At 42.3% G+C, this 20,804-nt stretch overlaps 1 protein-coding gene and 1 long non-coding RNA gene across 2 annotated transcripts in view; one reads left to right on the top strand and one right to left on the bottom strand.

Moving 5' to 3' along the window:
* Window positions 1-1,660, bottom strand: part of LOC115130200 (protein 4.1-like) — an 89,230-nt gene extending 87,570 nt beyond the window's left edge. Inside the window, exon 1 of the mRNA XM_065019407.1 lies at window positions 709-1,660. The gene's annotated coding sequence lies outside the window, so the exon portion shown is untranslated. The remainder of the gene's footprint in view (window positions 1-708) is intronic.
* On the top strand, window positions 235-10,735 carry LOC135572173 (uncharacterized). Its single transcript, XR_010464064.1, has 2 exons — window positions 235-363; window positions 6,311-10,735. It is a non-coding gene; the product is annotated as an uncharacterized LOC135572173 (long non-coding RNA).
* The last annotated feature ends 10,069 nt before the right edge of the window (window positions 10,736-20,804 follow it).

Below are 20,804 nucleotides of genomic sequence, written 5' to 3'. Positions count from 1 at the left end.
AGCCCTTAAATTGAATTGAGAGAGAGAGAGAGATATATATATATATATATAGAGAGAGAGAGAGAGAGAGAGAGAGAGAGAGAGAGAGAGAGAGAGAGAGAGAGAGAGGAGAGAACCAGAGGCACATCTGCCTGGCAGTAACTGAACTTTTCCCCTAGGGAATGGACAGAAGAAGCCCAACAATATAAATAGGAAGTATCAGCTGCACAAAAATTACAATAACAGCACGCCAGACCGAAAACTGACAGACATTTCTGTAGTATTTTAATAGCTTAGTGTTTCTAGTGCTGTGCTGACTGACATTTGCTGTGGTTAATCCACAGCTTTGGGGGGTTCGGAAGATTAAATACGAGACAAATACCGGTAAGTTAAAACCCAAACAGAACAGGCTGTCCTAAAAATAACCTTTTTGAACTGTGTTTCTTGAGTTTATTCACTTCCTTATCACAGCAAAAGGCATTCTGTCTGTAGTCAATTCACCCCAATTCAACTCTCTCTGTGTCATACCTGCAATGCCATTTGCTGTGGTAGGCTAGGCTATGCATTTATAGCCTCCAAGGCATTTGGCAATCTCAAAGGAGCCTAACAGTTGTAGCCTACAGTAGACTTAAATGTCCCACAATTTGTTGATAGGTGACAAGGGCAGACCCCTCCAACAGGTTATATTCCTTTTGTGTGGAAATGTAGGAAGTATTTATTTGTACTCACCATGATAATTCATACAGCACAGCCAGGTTCCATCCGAAATTTCATTCAAGTTGATCCAGAGTGATGTGGGGGAAAATGTAATAAAAGATAAGATGTCCAACACTCAAAGTGCAAAACATAACCAACATAACCTTGAGATCAAATAGGCTACACCAGTATACATTTTGTAAAACAGTAATAATTTAGGCTACATCAATATTTGTAGGCCTACAGCAGTGTTCATTCCAAACGAAACTCCAATCAGAACAGGCGCCAATGTTTTTGCCAGTGGCACGCGCCTGCAGTGAAGCCAGCCATCTGTACACGACAATCACCGCACATCAACATTCTTGACTGCAGAGACTGACATCGAATATTTCCCCTACAGCCTACTGCCAAAGACCGGTGTACTGCTGCAGATATGGATATATTCACTATTACAGTATGCAGGAATATAAGTATTCGCTGTTTCAAAATGAAACCATTCTACAGAGTAGCTTTCAGCGACTGGAGAATGAATTCCAGATGTAGAATACAGTAGCCATATGTCTATCCTCGAAGCTTTACGCACAGGATACTTTGTATCAACAGCTGTTGAACGCATGGAGACCTGATACAGTAAAATACAGTAGCCTGAAAGGAGAAATGGTCATAATTCAAGGGAATGTATGTAATATCTCCCTCGCACGGATGTGGGATATTGTTGTAAAAACAAGTCATTTTCGCAAATAATGAAATGCGCATAAGGCAATACAGTTCGCTCAAAAATGTTTAGACAACTTCGAATAGAAAATATGTATACCTGCAACAAGGTAAACTTTCAAAACACCCATCGATAGAGCTTCACAGTAAACACAATAACATTACTCAGTGACCCCAAAACAAAACGAACAGACATTAGGCTACTCTCATTACCATTAACGCGCTAAAGTCCGTCCCGAATGAACTATATAGGGTATTTCACTTGAAAACGTGTTTACCTGATTCCTGGAGATATGTTTGTGCTCACAGCCAACTGATACAATCCGCTCAACCAATACCGTTATTTCTGAAATGTCTAGTTGGCGGGTTGCCGTAGCCTAAATGCAGTTCAGCAGAGAGTGCCTCACCTGCAAAACCGTCCTCTCGCTCTCCACAATAGAACCAAGCGTTCCACACATTCACGCCCACTATTGCGCAATTAAGGAAACGCTTTAGGTCAACCCTCATAGGCCAAGGTTACTGTCAGTTAAACAGATGTGGGCTGGCTGTTGGAGCTCAATTCCAGTGGCTTTATTGAGTGAGATAAATGCAGTTACTGTCCCTCTGGACTACAGTATTCAGACAAATGTCACTCCTGCTGCCCAATGCAACGGCAGGAAGAGTAGTATCTGTTATAGCTATTGAAATGGAGGTACGTGCACTACTGAATAACTAAGCTTGCCGGTTATTTCAGGGCAAATGCCTGTATCAGTCTCTATGCATCTGCTTTTGAGTCAAAACACTGGAGTTGATCAATCTAATTTTAGGCTATTATTAACAGGCCAACTGGCTTTGGGTATGACAAGTATTCCCTTTAGAGTGTAATAGGAGTTACAAAGAATGTCACAGCGACACGTCAGTAGGCTATGTCTTCTTAATACACCTCAGACCACATGTATCTTTACCCGATCCTTATGAAGGGTGTGTTCCAACTGTCTTGTGAATTACTGAATGTAAACCTGTCACCTGGAATAAATTCCTCCCACCCTCTCCCACACACAGATATATAATCTCTGGAAAGTCATTATTTATATTATGGATAACTACAGTATAGCCATCTAACTTGATCTGGAGCGTTGGTGTGTGCACTATTTTATTAGGGCATATCCACAGGGAGTTATGATATGTAAATGGCTGTGGTATTGTAACAGAAGGTAGAGTCAGCTAGTGTGTGGTCAGATTGCAGTAGCATAATCATTGGAACACATTGCTCTTCACTGCCATTGCTTTTTACACTGGCACTTTGGTGTGAAGTGGAATACTGGCTTCATGTGGCCATCAGTGGAAGTGCAGCTGAAAACAGCTTTCACACAGACAATTCTGAAGGATATAGAACACAATGACACACAACATTTCATTAAAATGGATTTACAGCATTAGCTAATAAATAAAGAGACCTGATATCAGTGGTGTAAAGTATTTAAGGAAAAATACTTTAAAGTACTACTTAAGTAGTTTTTTTGGTATCTGTACTTTACTTGACCATTTACACTTTTGCTTTAACTTCACTAGATTCCTAAAGAAAATAATGTACTTTTTACTCCATACATTTTCCCTGACACAGAAAATTGCTCGTTACATTTCGAATCCTTGGCAGGACAGGAAAGTGGTCCAATTCACGCTCTTCTCAAGAGAACATCCAGTGCGGGTGCACATCCCTGGTCATCCCTGCAGCGTCTGTGTCACACCCTGACCTTAGTATTCTTTGTTTTCCTTGTTATTTGGGTTAGGTCAGGGTGTGACATGGGTGATGTATGTGTTTTTTGTCTTGTTTAGGGGTTTTGTATGTTTATGGGGCTGTTTCCTTTCTAGGTATATTGTATGTCTATGGTTGCCTAGATTGGTTCTCAATTAGAGGCAGCTGTCTATCGTTGTCTCTGATTGGGAACCATATTTAGGCAGCCATGGTCTGTGGGTACTTTGTGGGTGATTGTTTCCGTGTCTGTGTTTGTTTCACCACACAGTACTGTTTCGTTTTTTTCATGTTTCATTTATTGTTTTGTACGGTTTCGGTTTATTCATTAAAATCTACTATGGACACTTACCACGCTGCATTTTGGTCCGATCCCTGCTACACCTCCTCTTCAGATTAAGAGGAGGAAATCAGCCATGACAATCACCCACCAACCCAGGACCAAGCAGCGTGGTGACAGGCAGCGGCAGGAGGAGCAGCGCAATCAGGACTATTGGACTTGGGAGGAGATACTGGATGGAGATGGACCCTGGACGCAGCCGGGGGAATATCGCCGCCCCAAGGCAGAGCTGGAGGCAGCCAAAGCAGAGAGGCGGCGGTTTGAAGAGGCAGCACGGAAGCAGGGCTGGAAGCCCGAGAGTCAGCCCCAAAAATGTCTTGGGGGGGAGGCACACAGGGAGTATGGCAAAGCCAGGTAGGAGACCTGCGCCGCCAGGTAGGAGACCCGGGAGCATTCAACCAGGTAAGGTTGGGCAGGCTCGGTGCTCAAGAGCTCCAGTGTGCCTGCACGGTCCGGTCTATCCAGTTCCACCTACACGCACCAGCTCTCCGGTGGCAGTCCCCCGCACCAGGCTTCCTGTGCGTGTCCAGAGCCCAGTACTCCCTGTTCCTCTTCCCCGCACTCGCCCTGAGGTGCGTGTCCTCGGCCCAGTACCACCAGTGCCGTCAGATTCTCCCGTCTCTCCAGAGCTGCTAGAGTCTCCCGCCTGTCCAGAGCTGCTAGAGTCTCCCACCTGTCCAGAGCTGCTAGAGTCTCCCGCCTGTCCAGAGCTGCTAGAGTCTCCCGCCTGTCCAGAGCTGCTAGAGTCTCCCACCTGTCCAGAGCTGCTAGAGTCTCCCGCCTGTCCAGAACTGCTAGAGTCTCCCGCCTGTCCAGAGCTGCTAGAGTCTCCCGCCTGTCCAGAGCTGCTAGAGTCTCCCGCCTGTCCAGAGCTGCTAGAGTCTCCCGCCTGTCCAGAGCTGCTAGAGTCTCCCGCCTGTCCAGAGCTGCTAGAGCCGCCAGAGCCGCCAGTCTGCAAGGAGCCGCCAGAGCCGCCAGTCTGCAAGGAGCCGCCAGAGCCACCAGTCTGCAAGGAGCTGCCAGAGCCGCCAGTCTGCAAGGAGCCGCCAGAGCCAGCAGTCTGCAAGGAGCCACCAGTCAGCCAGGATCCGCCAAAGCCGCCAGTGAGCCAGGATCCGCCAGAGCCGCCAGTCAGCCAGGATCCGCCAGAGCCGTCAGTCAGCCAGGATCCGCCAGAGTCGTCAGCCAGTCCGGAGCTGCCCCTCAGTCCCGAGCTGCCCCTCAGTCCCAAGCTGCCCCTCAGTCCGGAGTTGCCCCTCAGGCCGGAGCTGCCCCTCAGGCCGGAGCTGCCCCTCAGTCTAGTGGGGCCGTTCAGTGGGGCCATCTTTGTCTTCAGACGAAGAGGAGGAAAAAATATTGTGATTTACACTTTTACTTCTACTTTTGATACTTAAGTATATTTTAGCAATTACATTTACTTTTGTAGCTAAGTATATTTAAAAACAAATACATTTAAACTTTTACTACTGGGTGACTCACTTTTACTTGAGTCATTTTCTATTAAGGTATCTTTACTTTTACTCAAGTATGACAATTTGATACTTTTTCCACCACTGCCTGACATTGAAGGCCTGATGTGGTAAGTCTTTCACATCGTTTGCATGTACAATAAAAGTATATCACAAGAGAGTACAGGCCTACCAGTCAAGTCAGCCATAAGACACAGTGCCTTCAGAAAGTACTCAGACCCCTTTACCTTTTTCCACAATTTGTTATGTTACAGCCTTATTCTAAAATGGATTGAATAAAAAAAAATCCTCAGCAATCTACACACAATACCCCGTAATGACAAGGCGAAAACAGATTCTATAATTTAAAAAAAATCTAAAACAGAAATACCTTATTTACACAAGTATTCTGACCCTTTGCTATGAGACTCGAAATTGAGGTCAGGTGCATCCTATTTCCATTGATCATCCTTGAGATGTTTCTACAACTTGATTGGAGTCCACCTGTGGTAAATTATATTGATTGGACATAATTGGGAAAGGCACACACCTGTCTTCATAAGGTCCCACAGTTGACAGTGCATGACAAAGCAAAAACCAAGCCATGAGGTTAAAGGATTTGTCTGTAGTGCTCCGAGATAGGATTATGTCATGGCACAGATCTGGGGAAGGGTAAGCAAAAAATGTCTGCAGCATTGAAGGTCCCCAAGAACACAGTGGCCTCCATCATTCTTAAATAGAAGAAGTTTGGAACCATCAAGACTCTTCCTGGAGCTGGCCGCTTGGCCAAACTGAGGAATCGGGGGAGAAGGGCCTTGGTCAGGGAGGTGACCAAGAACCCAATGGTCACTCTGAAAGAGCTCTAGAGTTCCTCTGTGGAGATGGGAGAACCTTCCAGAAGTACAACCATCCCGGCAGCACCAATCAAGCCTTTATGGTAGAGTGGCCAGACGGGAAGCCACTCCTCAGTAAAAGGCACATGACAGCCTGCTTGTAGTTTGCCAAAAGACACCTAAAGACTCTCAGACCATGAGTCAAAGACTTCAGCCACCCTAGTCATGGACTGTTCTCTCTGCTACCGCACGACAAGCGGTACCGGAGCACCAAGTCTAGGTACAAAAGGCTTCCTAACAGCTTCTATCCCCAAGCCATAAGACTACTGAACAGCTAATTAAAGGGCTACCCAGACCCGTCTTTTACGCTGCTGCTACTCTCTTTTTATTATCTATGCATAGTGGGGTGGGTGAGGGGGATTCTAAGGGCCTGTGACTGACAGGGGCCCTAAACAATTATTAGAACATTAGGTTAAAAAATGAAATGGTACATTTCATCATTAATATAATATTTTATTTACAATGTACTAATAAAACTAATAGTTTCTTTTTTTCTTTTTGGCAAAAGTAAACATCCAGAGAGCCTCTGCCCCTGCCTGGTGCCAGGCCCAACAGATGCAGCTTCAGACTCAGCAGCCCTGTCTCCCCATCTCCATACCCCTGAACCAGCCCTACTCCCAACTGAAGAAGGAGGTGAGCAGCATTGTATTGAATGACATGTCAGTTGACATAATTGCAGGGACTGCAATGCATTGAGGACAGGAATGTGATTCTCCAGTCAGGAAAAGTCTCCCTTGACACAGAGGCAGCCAATATCAGAGCCTTAAAGGAAGAGATGCAGGCTCTTAGAGATGGATGGGAGTCTCTCCTGTCTGAGGCAACACTGATTGCTATGCAAATGGATGTTGCACCTCAATTTAGCAAGGAACACAGCCGCCAGAGGAAAGGAAAGAGATTCCATGAGACCTCTTAAGAGGAGACAGCTCAGGACAGTGATGCAACGGTGTTTTGGAACACAGTGTTTTTTACTGTTATGGACAACATGATAAGTGATTAGGACACTAGGTTCCACGCCACTGGAAAAATTGTAGAATCCTTTTCTGCTGTTCTGAAAGTTGGGCAGATTAGTGAGGATAAAGTCTCTTCTGTGTGCCAACCACTGGTCATGAAGTATTCCAGAGATCTTACACTTGAGTTTCAAAATAAAGTAAGACACCTGAACACTGTATATGCTGCCATTTTCCCCCCTAACTTGTCCCCTCTTGGTCTTCTGAATGCAGTTTGTAAGATGTAGCTGCAAAGCATTTTGGAGAAGTGTGCATTGCTTTCCGTATATTTTGCACACTGCCTGTGACTGTTGCTGGTGGCGAGAGAGCTTTCAGTAAGCTAAAACTGATTTTAAAAAACGATTTCAGGTCCACTATCTGTCCCGGGACAGACTTTGCAGTCTTGCCATGCTTTCCATTGAAAGTCAGATAGCTAGAAAGCTGAACTTCAAAGACTTAATCAGTGACTTTGCTAGCAAGAAGGCTGGGCGCTGGGCTCTTGGTGAGTAAAGCAGAGCAAGGGCCAGTGATAACTGTTCAATGGCATGGCTATGGATATTGGATCACTACACACATGATGCCCACAGGCTGAGAACAGACTGAGAACAAGATATATCTCAAAGTAATGGCTGGATTGTCATAAAATGTGTTGTGCACAATCAAGCCCCCAAGTGGAAGAAACCTATTGATTTGGTGACCTCTTGACCTTTCCTCTAGCGCCACCATCAGGCCTTTCCATTTCCATTTTCATTTCCATTTCCACTGTACAGCTGCTTCTTTTTTTAGTTGGTCTGTATACTTAGTTCAAAAATCTGCTTCGGATTTTATTCTGTTTGTTATATCATTCTATAGATGATAATGTTAATTTATTTTAATTGAAGAGGTTAATGTATATTTAAGTTGTATTTATTTTAAGTTATTCATTAATGTTAAGAGAATTTTCCGTTCAAGAACTTTTCCTTTAAAATTACATTTAGACTGTAAAAGATGGCTTTTAGCACATTTCTTATAGAGGGTATCAGGCTTGCATCAAATAGTGAATTCCACTGTATGCATAATGTTGCATGCATGTCTGCAGTATTATATTTTCACAGCTCACTCTCAGTAAATATAGTACAGTAAATATTGGACTACAAGAGAGTTGCAAGCCTGCAAAGGTAGAGTTATTTAAAGCCTTGAATGGGTCGATTGGCTTCTGGAGGTGTGTGGTTACAGCAATTGCGCAGGGTTGATGTGGCCTGTGGTGGTGGGTCGCAATGTGATATCTTTCATGGGGCCCAAAATCCCTGGCGCGCCCCTGCCTACATGTACATATTACCTCAACTGACCTGTGCCCCAGCACGTTGACTCTGTACCGGTACCCCCTGTATATAGCCTTGCTATTGTTACTTTACAGTTGCGGTTTAATTATTTGTCACCTTTATTTTAAAATGTTTACCTATCTATTTTTTACTTAACACTTTTTTTCTTAAAACTTCTTAAAGCATTGTTGCTTGTAAGTAACAATTTCACTGTAAGGTATTCTGCGCATGTGACAAATACAATTTGATTTGAAAAACAAGATTCTCTGGTCTGATGAAACCAAGATTGAAATCTTTGGCCTGAATGCCAAGCGTCACGTCTGGAGCAAACCTGGCACCGTCGCTACAGTGAAGCATGGTGGAGGCAGCATCATGTTATGGGGATGTTTTTCAGCGGCAGGGACTGGGAGACTAGTAAGGATCGGGGTAAAGATGAACGGAGCAAAATACAGAGAGATCCTTGATGAAAACCTGCTCCAGAGTACTTAGGACCTCAGACTGGGGTGAAGGTTCACCTTCCAACAGGATAATGACCCTAAGCACACAGCCAAGACAATGCAGGAGTGGCTTCGGGACAAGTCTCTGGATGTCCTTGAGTGGCCCAGCCAGAGCCCAGAATTGAACCCAATCTAACTTCTTTAGAGAGACCTGAAAAAAGCTGTGACGCAAAGCTCCCCATCCAACCTGACAGAGCTTGAGAGGATCTGCAGAGAAGAATGGGGGAAACTCTTCAAATACAAGTGTGTCAAGCTTGTAGCATCACACCCAAGAAGACTTGAGGTTGTAATCTCTGCCAAATGTGCTTCAACAAAGTACAGAGTAATGGGTCTGAATACTTACAGTTGAAGTCGGAAGTTTACATACACCTTAGCCAAATAAGTTTTTCACAGTTTTTCACTGTCTTAGGTCAGTTAGGATCACCACTTCATTTTAATAATGTGAAAAGTCAGAATACTGGTAGAGTGATTTATTTCAGCTTTTATTTCTTTCATCACATTCCCAGTAGGTCAGAAGTTTACATACACTCAATTAGTATTTGGTAGCATTGCCTTTAAATTGTTGAACTTGGGACAAATGTTTTGGGTAGCCTTCCCACAATAAGTTGGGTGAATTTTGGCCCATTCCTCCTGACAAAGCTGGTGTAACTGAATCAGGTTTGTAGGCCTCCTTGCTCGCACATGCTTTTTCAGTTCTGCCCAAAAATGTTCTATAGGATTGAGGTCAGGGCATTGTGATGGCCACTCCAATACCTTGACTTTGTTGTCCTCTTGTCATTTTGCAACAACTTTGGAAGTATCTATTGGGGTCATTGTCCATTTGGAAGACCCATTTGTGACCAAGCTTTAACTTCCTGACTGATGTCTTGAGATGTTGCTTCAATATATCCCCATAATTTTCCTCCCTCATGATGCCATCTATTTTGTGAAGAGCACCAGTCCCTCCTGCAGCAAAGAACCCCTACAACATGGTTCTGCCGCCACCGTGCTTCGCAGTTGGGATGGTGTTCTTCAGCTTGCAAGCCTCCCCCTTTTTCCTCCAAACATAACGATGGTCATTATGGCCAAACAATTCTATTTTTGTTTCATCAGACCAGATGACATTTCTCCAAAATGTACAGTCTTTGTCCCCATGTGCAGTTGCAAACCGTAGTCTGGCTTTTTTTATGGTGGTTTTGGAGCAGTGGCTTCTTCCTTGCTGAGTGGCCATTCAGGTTATGTCTACATAGGACTCGTTTTACTTTGGATATAGATACTTTTGTACCTGTTTCATCCAGCATCTTCCTTTGCTGTTGTTCTGGGACGGATTTGCACTTTTCGCACCAAAGTACGTTCATCTCGGGGCCTCCCGAGTGGTGCAGTGGTTTATTGTGCCACCAGAGACTCTGGGTTCGCGCCCAGGCTCTGTCGCAGCTGGCCGCGACTGGGAGGTCCGTGGGGCGACGCACAATTGGCCTAGCGTCGTCCGGGTTAGGGAGGGTTTGGCCGGTAGGGATATCCATGTCTCATCGCGCTCTAGTGACTCCTGTGGCGGGCCGGGCGCAGTGCTCGCTAACCAGGTTTCCAGGTGCACGGTGTTTCCTCCGACACATTGGCGCGGCTGGCTTCCGGGTTGGATGCGCGCTTAGCAGTGCGGCTTGGTTGGGTTGTGTTTCGGAGGACGCATGGCTTTCGACCTTCGTCTCTCCTGAGCCCGTACGAGAGTTGTAGCGATGAGACAAGATAGTAACTTCTAACAATTGGATACCACGAAATTGGGGAGAAAAGGGGGTAAAAAAAATAAAAAATAAAAAGTAAGACAGAACTCGTATCCTTCCTGAGGGGTATGACGGCTGCGGCTGCGTACTATTGTTTGTATAGATGAAAGTGGTACCTTCAGGCTTTTGGAAGTTGCTCCCAAGGATGGACCAGACTTGTGGAGGTCTACAATTTTTTTCTGAGGTCTTGGCTGATTTCTTTTGATTTCCCCAAACCGACTTGCCAAAACTATTGTTTGTTAATTAACAAGTGGTTGAAAAACGAGTTTTAATCCAACCTAAGTGTATGTAAATTTCTGACTTCAACTGTATGTAAATTTCTGACAACAACTGTATGTAAATGTGATATTTCCGTTTTTTATTTTTAATAAATTATCAACAAATTCTAAAAACCTGTTTGTGCTTTGTCATTACTGGGTATTGTGTGTAGATTGATGAGGATTTTTGTCCCCCATCAATTTCATAATGAGGCTGTAACCTAACAACATTTTGAAAAAGTCAAGGGGTCTTAATACTTTCCGAAGGCACTGTAAGTCAAGATGCAGAGAAAATGTCAAGGGGTCTGAATACTTTCTGAAGGCACTGTAAGTCAAGATGCAGAGAAAATGTCAAGGGGTCTGAATACTTTCTGAAGGCACTGTAAGTCAAGATGCAGAGAAAATGCCAAGGGGTCTGAATACTTTCTGAAGTCACTGTGAGTCAAGATGCAGAGAAAAAGTCAAGGGATATTAAAGACTTCCTCCCAGTGCTATTTTTCTAGAAGCATATCTGCTATAATCTTCCCCATCTCCCTGCATTTCCCCTTCAAATATAAATCCTTGTATGTCTCTTCACAGGCTTTCATTCCCAGTTCAGCGTCATCAATCAGGTCCCACAGAGAGTGAGGCAGCCATACATGGAGCTGCCATGTTGTCTGGCTTGATCAAAGTGAGGTGTTATACACATTCGAATGCAAAGCTATCCTCTGAGTAAAGAAACAGCCACCATGATATACCTTTTCACTTGTTTCAATTCTGAATATGCAGGGTTTGTCTGAATAGGCAGGGTTGGGGAGTAACGTGTAACATGTAATCCTTTACATGTATGGGATTACAAAAAAATGATACCTGTAATCCGTTACGTTACCAGTAAAAAATATTGTAATCAAATTACAGATGCTTTTGAAAAACTACACGATTACTTCAAAGATTACTTTTAAATTCAGAAAGGATGTTTGCGAGAAAAAAAATCTTTGACACCTCTCTGTTTTCTCAATGTCATTCAAATCAGCATTGAAAATAGGCTGAAGTTTAAATTTGTTCCACCTAAGCGAGTCTGATCACAAATCAGAGACCACTATGATTATGATAATACACCAAATGTGGATCGAGGGAAATGAGCAGGAATAGGCTTTTGTAGGCTACAGTCCAAGCAATGTCTTCCAGTGGTGCGACTGCTGTCGGCATCCAAAGATGATCCATCTTGAATAAACGCTTGGAGGTAAGGATGACAGCAGTGGTGTAGACTACGACGATACCAATATCACAATAACTCATTATTGATATCTACATAGCGCATTGATGTGAATCACACTGCTGCTCTCTCATTTACCTATTTGCACCTTACGGATTGTAGTTGTTGTGGATGGCTGTTCACAAATCTAAATATGTATTTGAATGCAATATTGGTTGAATTCAAGAAGTTTAAGCTGCCTATCAATCATTGTTTTTGAAACCAGTTGACAACAAGTGAAAAATGCGCTCTAGCAACAGCTGTATTGTGTGGATCCAAGCCTATGTAATAAAAGTGGGGCTTTTATTTCTCTTCCTAATTCATGCTGATCATTTTTTTTCTCCATAGGCCTATCGGACACGTGCTCAAACTTGTACACTTTTGATAGACTTAAAGAGGCAATCTGTAGTTGCTACATCAATTTTGGACTCTATATTTTTGGACTATATATATTTTTTTACACACTACCGGCCCAGGGAGCCATACAAGCTAGAGCAGCCACTGGCAAGCACAATACACAAACATCACCCCAAAAAGTACAGATAACATGGCAAAAAATGATAAAAAGTAAACTATTCTCAACATGTAACCATAATATCACCACTGATAATGGTGAGGATATGTCAAAATAAGAGGAATTGGGCTAAGCAGAGGGCTGAAAGGTTTTACTCTGCTGTGAAGAGGCCAGCCCCTCTGTACTTTATGGCTTGTGTGCCATAAATTGTCTCTGAGTAGGAGTGCTGATCTAGGATCAGGTTCCCCTTGTCCATGTAAGCTCATTCAAAAAATTATCCTGGACCAGCACTCCTACTCATTTACATTTAAGTCATTTAGCAGACGCTCTTATCCAGAGCGACTTACAAATTACTCTATGAAGCTTTCTGAATACTGACCCTGATTGGGTTTGTGAGGGGGAATAGATAAGGACAGGCAACAGGGGGAATACATTTACAGCTCTTTCATGACTGCTATTTTCCTCAACCAGAGCACCAACAGATCCCAGGCTCAAGAAGGGCAGATTGTGGCAGCTGACATTTCAGCAAAATGTCAATAAACGACAATAAAATACTCACCAAGAAGAGCTGGAGCACACAAGACCGTCAGGTATGTTAATACAGAGAGGACACAGTCACGAAAAATGTCCGTGAGCTTTGTAAGGGCTAGATACTATCCACTGGCCTTCTGTTTTTTTCAGTCAACTAAATGGAGAATCTGGTACCTTGTCCTGACTCACCATTAAAGGAGCTAGGGTGAGCTGGTTTACTATACCAGAGGAGTGCAAAAGTGGCAGATCTTCAGATCTCAGATATAATGGGCCAACTATAGGAAATGGTACATACTGTAGATATGGTGGCTGGTAAAATAATTAAATATGGAGGAAAATGTGGTTCTCCTGCCACCTTATGGTCAACACACAGACTAATATGGCCTCTAGATTTGTCTTACAACTAACAGAGGGGTGAAGGCTGCAATGCACATTTCTTGTCATGATCACTATAGCTGAAACAGGTGAGGCCAGTAGAATAGGTTTTTTATTAGTCATGCTGTCAACCATGGTGCATTTGATAGGGGTTATAGAAGATAAGGTGCAATCATTAAACTAAAATAATCAATCAAATGAATCAGATCCATGATTTAGGACTATGTGTTAGGACAGGGTGCCACTAGTATTTTATGTGTTAGGACAGAGTGCTGCTAGTATTTCATGTTTTGCTCTACAAACCCCACAAGTGTCAAGGGACTTGTCTGAAGTCGATACCGTCAATGTGCCAACTTCTGTTTGTAGTGTCCGAACCATTTGGGATACAAACTAATGTGAAGATAACTGGAAGTATTGGGCTACAAATTTGTCTGAATGTAACCGGAAGTATGAAGGTAGTTTTGTGCCTACTGGAAAAAAAGGGTTTTATATATATGTGGGAAAAAAAAATATATATTTTATGTCACCTAGATATAGGACTGGAACGTATATGCTAGGAGTCAGGAAGCAGGTGAAGAAGGGGAGTTTAATAATGAGAATAAGCAGATAAACAAACCAGGAGAGTCACACTGAACATGAACAAAACCAATACTGCCTGAAGACTGAGGCTACTGACGGCTAAATCAAGGGGAAGTAATAAAGGTCATGATGAAGTCCAGGTGTGCATAACGATGGGGAGCAGGTGTGCATAACGATGGGGAGCAGGTGTGCATAACTATGGGGAGCAGGTGTGCAGAATGATGGTTGCAAGGTGTGCGTAATGTGGGTTGCCAGGACCGGTGAATGGTAGACCGGTGATGTCTAGAAAGTTGTGTGAGTTCATAAATTATCATCACACACACACAGCAGTGTTAATTTCATCAACTAAATAGACCCAGAAAAAAATATTACTAAACTAAAATTATTTTTAATTTCAGTTGACTATAACGAGATGAGACAAAACGTTCTATGTGACTAAAATCTGATGGACTGGAGTTTTTGGAGAGATTGAGAGCTTTTCAGTGATAAGCACAATTCATATTAGCAGAACAGATGCGCAGGGCAGTTCTGTTCAGCAGTGGGAAGGACTTGTCACACCCGTCAAACAGCCTATATCAGCTGGTGAGCTGCCTGGGAGTGTGGGCAGGGCTCGCCTTTTGGGGGCCCTAAGCGAGTTTGGTTTTGGGAAAACTGTTGAAGGCAGAGATAAAAATTTATGTTTTAAAGTGAATTTCCTGCAATTCTACACATTTTGTAATGGGCAAAATAATTTGAGCAATTTTATGACAAATGCAATGCAATTCTACTCATTTTGCAATGTGGCAGAGAGAACATTTTTCAGTTTTAAAGCAAAATTCCTGAAATTCTATGTGGTTTATGTGGGCAGACATGACATTGTCTTTGAATTTGTAGAATTTGTATTCTCGCTCAACCCTCTTACTTTTCCCACTGCATTTAATATCCAGGTTCTGTGGCCGATGTAGCCGAGTCTCTCTCATTTCCTAAGAGATAATGGCTTGATTCTAAATCAAAAGACATTACCCATAATGGCGCAATGTTTTTTCTTTCTATTGTGCATTGGTGGGCCGCATTTTCACATTCATATAGCATATCACAGGCCGTCCTAAAACTAGGATACATTTGTTTAGCCTACACCTTGTTCAGTCATGTCACCTCAAAAGTTGGCTATAGCTAACAACCTGGGGGCGCTTATAGCACATGCTACGTAGAACAAACATGCCTCTCTGGCATGTTGAATAAGGAAAAACATTGGCTCTATTCATGGAATTTCTATGTGCAACTTTGGAGAATGTTTTTCAACTGAATGTGGCCCTGGTAACATTACCAGCAGCCTACATTTGAAGTTGGATGTTTACATACACTTAGGTTGGAGTCATTAAAACTAATTTTTCAACCACTCCACAAATGTCTTGTTAACAAACTATAGTTTTGTCAAGTCGGTTAGGACATCTACGTTGACTGTGCCTTTAAACAGCTTGGAAAATTCCAGAAAATTATGTCATGAGCTTTAGAAGCTTCTGTTAGGCTAATTGACATCATTTGAGTCAATTGGATGTGTACTTGTGGATGTATTTCAAGGCCTACCTTCAAACTCAGTGCCTCTTTGCTTGACATCATGGGAAAATCAAAAGATATCGGCCAAGACCTCGGAAAGAAATTGCAGAGCGCCACAAGTCTGGTTCATCTTTGGGAGCAATTTCCAAACGTCTGAAGGTACCACGTTCATCTGTACAAACAATAGTACGCAAGTGTAAACACCATGGGACCACGCAGCTGTCATACCCCTCATGAAGGAGACGAGTTCTGTCTCCTAGAGATGAAGGTAATTTGGTGCAAAAAGTGCAAATCAATCCCAGAACAACAGCAAAGGACCCTGTGAAGACGCTGGATGAAACAGGTACAAAGGTATCTATACCCACAGTTAAATGAGTCCTATATCGACATAACCTGAAAAGCCACTCAGCAAGGAAGAAGCCACTGCTCCAAAACCACCATAAAAAGACAGACTATGGTTTGCAACTGCACATGGGGATAAAGATCATACTTTTTGGAGAAATGTCCTCTGGCCTGATGAAACAAAAATAGAACTGTTTGGCCATAATGACCATCGTTATGTTTGGAGGAAAAAGGGGGAGGCTTGCAAGCCGAAGAACACCATCCTAACCGTGAAGCACGGGGGTGGCAGCATCATGTTGTGGGGATGATTTGCTGCAGGAGGGACTGGTGAACTTCACAAAATAGATGGCATAATGAGCAAGGAAAATTATGGGGATATATTGAAGCAACATCTCAAGACATCAGCTTGGTTGCAAATGGGTTTTCCAAATGGACAATGACCCCAAGCATACTTCCAAAGTTGTGGCAAAATGGCTTAAGGACACCAAAGTTAAGGTATTAGAGTGGCCATCACAAAATCCTGACCTCACACCTATAGAAAGTTTGTGGGCAGAACTGAAAAAGCGTGTGCAAGCAAGAAGGCCTACAAACCTGACTCTGTTACACCAGCTCTGTCAGGAGAAATTGGACAAAATTCACCCAATTTATTGTGGGAAGCTTGTGGAAGGCTACTCAAAACGTTTGACCCATGATAAACAATTTAAAAGCAATGCTACCAAATACTAATTGAGTGTATGGAAACCTCTGACCCACTGGGAATGTGATGAAAGAAATAAAAGCTGAAATAAATCATTCTCTCTACTATTTTTCTGACATTTCACATTCTTAAAATAAAGTGGTGATCCTAACTGACCTAAGACAGGGAATTTTTACTAGGATTAAATGTCGGGAATTGACTAAATTCCTCTTTTATTTTCGATTTTTATTTAACTTTTATTTAACTCTTGCCACTATGCTATAGGCTATCTGACTGGCTAAATAACTTTATTTTGAGTGAATGTGGACCCAGACATGAGCATATGGACCAAGACCCAAGACTCAAGCACTGGGACTCGGACTTTAGCCATAGGGACTCGTGACTCTGACTTGACCTCAGGGAGAGGGGACTTGGGACTTGATTCGGACTGGAGGTTGAATGACTCGACTACATCACTGGGTGAAACAGTCATTAGCCCCCGTTCTACTTCTGGATATCAATGAGGCTGATGACTGTGGTGTCTGTGGAACATTGATAACAATGGCAATTATGTGATGGAGGTGCAACCCATACTACTTTGCCAGCACTTTGAGGCACAATCTGGTGACTCTCTCTCTCTCTCTCTCTCTCTCTCTCTCTCTCTCTCTCTCGTGTGTGTAATATGTAGGCTGAATTGGGAATTTACATGGCCAGATAATTCTTATATTATATGATGTTCTTCTTCTATATGTTTGTCATATTTATGCTGTTGGAAAGAGAATACGGTTGTATGCAGAAAAATATTTTGGTAGGACAAGGCTGTATGTTTGTGCACATGGAAGTCAGTGATGTATGTTTCTATAGGTTAATGAGGCAATACAAATGTGATGTGACTAAAATGTGACTAAAATTAAAGGGCATTTAGTTTCATAAAATGGCCACTGTTTTCGTCATTTTGACAATACCTAGATTAAATCATTATTAAAACAATAACATTTGAGTAAAACATAATGGTATTTTAGTAAAAATTATTAAGATGAAAACATTAAAAAAAAACATAGGTAAAGATGAAAACATAAAAGCAGCTTTGGTATATAGTACTGTATCGTCCCACCTGAGGGGCTGTGTGATTTTTTTTTTTTAAATGACCACTAGATGGTGCAAAAAGACAGCAGCGTTTATTTATCGAAGCCAACGCAGCCTTTTAAGACAGCAGCCAATGCATGGCCATCCAGGAGTTAATTACAAGATATCATGCTTTTCCTCACAATTACTAGGCTAAATGTGACTCACATTATTAGATGTCCACATGTGTTTCGCGTGCACACACTGTCAAATTGATATGCGGTATGTATAGAAATTAATCTGGGTATGACGAACACGAGGAGTCATACATCAAAGGAGCTATTTGTGGATCTGGAGGGCGTCCAGGCCCACTGGTTGTTATTCAAGTGAATGTGTGGGATGGTGAACGGCTGTTTTTTAGCGGATAATATAAGTTGTAATGTGCACAGTGCTTGGATACGAGCTATTGCGCTGTGCCGCGATAATGTGCAAGTGATGGTGAGAGAGAGTTAGGGGAGATGCTGCTAGATGTTTGGGCTTCATAAATAGCATCTGTCGTTACATAATCCAACTCAGGTTATAGCAGAAACCCACTGTACATCTTTTGGATGTATGGATTCTCCCCCCCCCCCCCCATATTCCTACTTCTTATGTCAAAGACCTCCTGCTATTGTTGAGGTCGTTGTCTAGGTCTATGGAAATATCTGACATACACTCTTAGAAAAACATATGCTATCTACAACCTTAAAGGGTTCTTCAGCTGTCCCCATAGGGGAACCCTTTGAAGAAGCCTTTTAGGTTCCAGGCATAGCCTTGGGAGGTAGTGGTTTATTACTCACAGTCGACAGCACCCCCCACGCCAAAAAATCTTCCCGCCGACATGGTTCCTTGTAGAACCATTTTGGTTACAGGTAGAACCCTTTTCAAATCCATGATGTAGAACCTTTCCACAGAGAGTTTTTACATGGAATCCAAAAGCGATTTTACCTGGAACCAAAAAGGGATCCCCTATGGGTACAGCTGAAAAATCATTTTAGACCCCTTATTTCTAAGTGTACAGTCGTGGCCAAAAGTTTTGAGAATGACACAAATATTAACTTCCACAAAATTTGCTGCTTCAGTGTCTTTAGATATTTTTTGTCAGATGTTACTATGGAATACTGAAGTATAATTACAAGCATTTCATAAGTGTCAAAGGCTTTTATTGACAATTACATGAATTTGATGCAAAGAGTCAATATTTGCAGTGTTGACCCTTCTTTTTCAAGACCTCTGTAATCCGCCCTGGCATGCTGTCAATTAACTTCTGGGCCACATCCTGACTGATGGCAGCCCATTCTTTCATAATCAATGCTTGGAGTTTGTCAGAATTTGTGGGTTTTTGTTTGTCCACCCGCCTCTTGAGGATTGACCACAAGTTCTCAATGGGATTAAGGTCTGGGGAGGTTCCTGGCCATGGACCCAAAATATTGATGTTTTGTTCCCCGAGCCACTTAGTTATCACTTTTGCCTTATAGCAAGGTGCTCCGTCATGCTGGAAAAGGCATGACTATGAAATAACACATAAAGAAAAAAATATTTTCATCATTACTTTAAGGTCAGTCAATCGGGAACATTTCAAGACCTTTGAAAGTTATTCAAGTGCAGTCGCAAAAACCATCAAGCGCTATGATGAAACTGTCTCTCATGAGGACCGCCACAGGAAAGGAAGATCCTACAGAGAATAAGTTCATTAGAGTTACCAGCCTCAGAAATTGCAGCCCAAATAAATGCTTCACAGAGTTCAAATAACAGACACATCTCAACATCAACTGTTCCAAGGAGACCACTACTAAAGGACACCAATAATAAGAAGAGACCTGCTTGGGCCAAGAAACACGAGCAATGGAAATTAGACCGGTGTAAATCTGTCCTTTGGTCTGATGAGTCCAAATTTGAGATTTTTGGTTCCAGCCGCCACGTCTTTGTGAGACGCAGAGTAGGTGAACGGATGATCTCCGCATGTGTGGTTCCCACCGTGAAGCAAGGAGGAGGAGGTGTAATGGTTGTGGGGTGCTTTGCTGGTGAAACTGTCTATGATTTATTTACAATTCAAGGCACACTTAACTAGCATGGCTACCACAGCATTCTGCAGTGATACACCATCCCATCTGGTTTGCGCTTAGTGGGACTTTCATTTGTTTTTCAACAAGACAATGACCCAACACACCTCCAGGCTGTGTAAGAGCTATTTGACCAAGAAGGAGAGTGAAGGAAAACGAGCCAACAAGTGCTCATCATATGTGGGAACTCCTTCAAGACTGTTAGAAACACATTCCAGGTTAAGCTGGTTGAGATAATGCCAAGAGTGTGCAAAGCTGTCATCAAGGCAAAGGGTGGCTAACACTTTTTTGGTTACTACATGATTCCATATGTGTTATTTCATAGTTTGATGTCTTCACTATTATTCTACAATGTAGAGCATAGTAACAATAAAGAAAATCCCTTGAATGAGTAGGTGTGTCCAAACTTCTGACTGGTACTGTATATTTTCTCACTTAAATCTGCATTGTTGGTTAAGGGCTTGTAAGTACGCATTTCAAAGTAAGATCTACACCTCTTGTATTCGGCACATGTGACAAATAACATTTGATTTGATATATGGCCCTAAGCATACCTTATATAAAGTAATTTGATCACAGTCCAGGTTTTGGTAGGTTACTTTCTAATTGTAATCCATTACAGTTACTAGTAACCTGTCCAAAATTGTAATCAGTAATTACTTCCCATTATTTTTGGATTACTTTCCCCTTAAGAGGCATAAGAAGAATACAAAATACATTTGGTGTGTCATCATAGTAGTCTCTGACTTGTGGTCAGACTCGCTCAGGTGGAACAAGCTAATTTGAATGTCATTCAGAAAACTGAAAGGTGTCATAATGTATTGTTTGCCAACATTATTTCTTAATTTAAAGTAATCAAAGAAGTAATCATCTAGTTTTTCAAAAGTGTTTGTAATCTGATTACAATATTTTTCCTGGTAACGTAACTGATTACAGTTTTCCTCTTCTTTTCAGATTACATGTAACTGATTACATGTAATCAGTTACTCCCCAACCCTAGATCACACTGTAATACAGTGCCTTCAGAAATAATTTATTCCTCTAGATCTATCCCACATTTTGTTGCGTTAGTCTGAATTCAAAATGCATTAAATATCATTTTTTTCTCACCCATCTACACACAATACCCCATAATGACAACGTGAAAACAGGTTTTTTGAAATGTTCGCACATTTATTGAAAATGAAATACAAATATGTCTCATTTACATAGATATTCCCACCCCTGAGTCAATATTTTTTAGAAGCACC

This window comes from Oncorhynchus nerka, linkage group LG6 (genome assembly GCF_034236695.1).
Source record: "Oncorhynchus nerka isolate Pitt River linkage group LG6, Oner_Uvic_2.0, whole genome shotgun sequence".
Lineage (NCBI taxonomy): Eukaryota > Metazoa > Chordata > Actinopteri > Salmoniformes > Salmonidae > Oncorhynchus > Oncorhynchus nerka.
Note: the sequence above shows the minus strand (reverse complement) of the source record. Positions and strands in the feature narration are given on the sequence as shown.